This window comes from Eumetopias jubatus, unplaced genomic scaffold (genome assembly GCF_037043125.1).
Source record: "Eumetopias jubatus isolate StellerSeaLion01/CBP00866 unplaced genomic scaffold, mEumJub1_p1.0 scaffold_1, whole genome shotgun sequence".
Taxonomy (NCBI): Eukaryota; Metazoa; Chordata; class Mammalia; order Carnivora; family Otariidae; genus Eumetopias; species Eumetopias jubatus.
Window position 1 is genome coordinate 206195884 of NW_028274807.1, and position 4444 is coordinate 206200327.

General features: G+C 44.1%; 1 pseudogene; it reads right to left on the minus strand.

Moving 5' to 3' along the window:
* Positions 1–2049: 2049 nt before the first annotated feature.
* On the minus strand, positions 2050–2989 carry LOC114196366 (olfactory receptor 2Z1-like; annotated as a pseudogene).
* Between the last annotated feature and the right edge of the window lie 1455 nt (positions 2990–4444).

Below are 4444 nucleotides of genomic sequence, written 5' to 3' on the forward strand. Positions count from 1 at the left end.
AGAGTGATCCTCCCAAGAATGACTGTGGCCAGGAGGAGACAAGAGAATTCTCACTACCATGCTATATCTCCTTGCCTTGATTTTTACAATTTCCTTTCTAGTCTTCAGGAGCATTTGCCAGTTGGAAGCATTGTGATATATTGAACATGGACACAGAGCCTGAGTTAGAATCCCAGCTCCCCTACTTCCTAGTTGGGGGACCTTGGATATGTTGCCTAAACTCCCTGTGCTTCAGTTTCTTCATCTATAAATAAGACAATAACAGGAAGTACTCACAGGGTTGTTGAGGGTGTATGCTGTGATAATAGAAACCCCGTTGGATTTATAGATAAAAGTTTATTTATTGCCCATATAAATTCCAGTGTAGGTCATCTCTGATACCATACTATACTACCCTGATACTCTTCTGTATTCAAGTTCTGATACTTTTTTGTATTATTGTTACTACAAGTAATACAGTATTCTATAGGTATAATCCCTGATACCTATATTGACTGGTCCCAGAAAGCTCCAAAAATGGAGCTTGGACTTAGATGTGGGCTTTATGACATAGTTCAAATACTTAAAAGCTCCCAATCAATAACCCCTTTTCTCGACACACACGTAGATTAGCACCCATCGTTCAAAATGCTTAGGATGACTTACAACTCAGCCTTAATATGCACAAAAACAGCTCTGATTCCTAATCCAAAGATACATTTGGTAAATATCTCTGCAAAGATAAAGATAAAGACAAAGATACATCCCTGATGTATCTTTCCTCTGGAAATCTTTAACTGAGTAATCTTAACTCTTGTACCCAGCGGTGATGACAACAAAAGTTTAAAAAAAGCAGCATCCAATCTTAGATGGCCTTGACATTCAGAGAAGAGTGGGCTTTGCCATCTTATATCTCTGCTTCATAGTAATTGAGACAGTAAAAGTAACACGTGCTTGGACTGTCCAACCAGGGTCATCTTGAGTGACAGTCTTCCACTTCTGTGAAACCTAAAATTGTGACTCAAACAAAGATACTGCTGAGAACCAACATGGGCAGGGATTTTTAGAGCATCACTGCCAGAGCACTAGCCCCTATATCTCCTTTCTTACTTGGATTTCAGAGATTGGATATCAGGCCCATCACTCACTCTGCATAAACGTGTAGGAATGGGATGTAACCCAGGGCACTAATGCTTGGCCAAAATACCCACAAGCTATTGGGTGAACATATTTTAGTAAAACTTTCCTTCTGTTTAAGAATAATAATAATAGGGGCGCCTGGGTGGCTCAGTCGGTTAAGCATCTGCCTTCAGTTCAGGTCACGATCCCAGGGTCCTGGGATCGAGCCCTGCATTGGGCTCCCTGCTCAGCGGGAAGCCTGCTTCTTCCTCTCCCACTCCCCCTGCTTGTGTTCCCTCCCTCTCTGTCTCTCTCTCTCTCTGTCAAATAAATAAATAAAATCTAAAAAAAAAACCCAGAAAAATTAAAAAAATAAAAGAATAATAATAAAAGACCCAAGGGAACAGCCCCTCCTCTTGTTTAAGTGATTGGGTTCACTATTTTGTTTTTTATAAATCCCCAAGAGAAAAAGCAGGTCTGGGAGGAGAAAAGGAGTTGGTTATAGGTATCAGGGATGATACCTATAGAATACTGTATTACTTGTAGTAACAATAACACAATAAAGTATCAGAACTTGACTACAGGAGAATATCAGGGTAGTATAGTATGGTATCAGAGATGACCTACACTGGAATTTATATGGGCAATAAATAAACTTTTATCTATAAATCCAACGGGGTTTCTATTATCACAGCATACACCCTCAACAACCATGTGAGTACTTCCTGTTATTGTCTTATTTATAGATGAAGACACTGAAGCACAGGGAGTTTAGGCAACATATCCAAGGTCCCCCAACTAGGAAGTAGGGGAGCTGGGATTCTAACTCAGGATGTCTGTGTCCATGTTCAATATATCACAATGCTTCCAACCTTGCACCACATGAACTGCAAAAGAGACAGGCCTCAACTGTAAGGGAGGGTCCCAAAAAACCTAGAATCTTCCATGAGGTCATCTCTTTGACATAAAGCCAGTTCTTCCGAGGACCTTGACCAAAGCCATTCAAACCTCTCAGTTTCTCAAGCTATAGATGAGGGGATTGAGTGTGGGGGTGACAAGGCTGTAGAAGAGGGAGACCCCACTGTCCTGCTGTGGGCTGTGGTAGGTACCTGGAACCATATACATGAACATGGCTGCCCCATAAAAGAACCCCACCACAGTGATGTGCAAGGAGCAGGTGGTGAAGGCCTTGTGTCGGGCCTCGGCAGAGTACATGCGGAGTACAGCCCTCAACACATGGCTGTAGGAGGTGGTGATGAGTGACAGGGGCAGCAGCAAGATTAGCACCCCTGAGATGGACAGCGACAACTCATAAGCAGAGGTGTCTGCACAAGAGAGCTTCAGCAGAGCAGGCAGCTCACAGAAGTGATCCATAGTGTGTGAGGCACAGTAGGGGAAGTGCAGGGTGATGGAGGTCTGAATGGAGGCCACAAGCACACCTGACAACCAGGAGGTGCCCACCATGACCAGGCAGACCTGATGTCTCATGAGCAGGATAATGAAGGGGGTGGCACACGGCAACATAGCGGTCATAGGACATGAGGGATAGCAGGACACCCTCAGAGACACCCATCAGCATCAGGAAGACCATCTGAGCTGCACAACCACCAAAGGAGATGGAACCCTCTCCCTGCAGGAAGTCAGCTGCCATCTTGGGGATGGTGACCAGTGGAAAGCCAACATCCAATAGAAAGAGTTGACTGAGCAGGAGGTACATGGATGTGTGGAGCCTGGAGTCTGTGTGGATCAGGAAGAGCAGGATGGCATTGCCCAGAAGGCCCACAGTGAATATGATAGCCACAAGGGAGAACAGGACAAGATGTGGCCCTGAGTGGCTGAAGAGCCCCATGAGAACAAAGTCCAAGGTCATTGACTGATTTGATTCTCTCATCCTCCAGGAAGCAACACTCATCTGTAGGAAGAACAGGATATTTGGAAAGAGTCTCAGGGGGTAATAGTATCGTCTTATATGCCAAATAGAATTGCTTGGTAGTGGTTGCTTAAAGTCTCAAGAAGGATGATGAGCACATTCAGCCTCAGTAGGAAAAAAAAAAAAACTCATCACTGATTCATTATGTCTGCTTTGGTCAGGAGATGGGGAATAGCAAAGTCTTGCCTTTGCCCTTCAAGCAAGCACTATCCACCAACACTTGCCCTTGAACTCTCTGTCCCCGAGCTAGGGAGTACAAGTCAGTCCCAGTGGAATATTGGAATATACCCTATCCCCAATGCCCTGGGGCCAAAGCAGGGAGGTATTCCAAAGAGATTAGATATCAAGTAGGGAGACCTTGCCAAAGATAATCAGGGATGATGAGCCTGGAGAAGGAATATGGAGTGTGTGGATTGTTCGGTATATGGTTAAGGGAATATAATCTGGGATAGAGCAAGATTTGAATACCAACTCAGCTGTGTCCTACCTTTGTGACTTTGGACAAGTTATCTAACCTTTCTGGGAGTCAGTTTCCCCATCTGTCTATAGAGATAAAAAATACCTTCCTTGTAGGAGTAACTGTGAGTATTAAATGAGATATGAATTAAACAGTTTAGCTCAATGACAACCATATGGCAATTTCTTTTTTTTTTTTAAGATTTTATTTATTTATTTGGCAGAGAGATACAGAGAGAGGGCAAGTAGGCAGAGAGGCAGGCAGAGGGAGAGGGAGAAGCAGGCTCCCCGCTGAGCAGTGAGCCCGATGCGGGACTCGATCCCAGGACCCTGGGATTATGACCTGAGCTGAAGGCAGCCGCTTAACCGACTGAGCCACCCAGGCGCCCCGTATGTGGCAATTTCTTGATTTAAGTTCACAATTATTACTCATATTGTACAGGAAATGTAAACATTAAAAAGGTCAGCTGGGTAGGATGGTTCACCTATGATAGGCTAATGTATGCCTGGTACTTAGCTCAGTGTCTGGCATATAGTAAGACTGTTCAATATGTATTAGCCCTTTTTGTTGATGTTATTCAACATTGTAGCTCTTGTCCACTTGCATGGCAAAAATTGATCAAGTTTATTCTCAGTCATGCTCTCCTGAAATGACAATTTCCCTGTTCTTATCCTAAGTTGGTAGTTCTTAACCAGAGGTGATTTTGCCCTCTTTCCTGGGACATTTGCAATGTCTGGAGATATTTTCAATTGTCATGGCTGGGGTTGCTGATGGATCTAGTGGGGAGAGGTCAGGGATGCTACTAAATATCCTATAATGCACAGGGTGGTCCCCCTACCACAAAGAATTTTCTGGTCCCAAATTTCAGTAGTGCCAAGGTTGAGAAACCCTTCAATTGACATCCATCAACTCTTCTCTGACTTGGAGCAGAGCCTCTGGGAGGTCTCTTGGGTCCACTG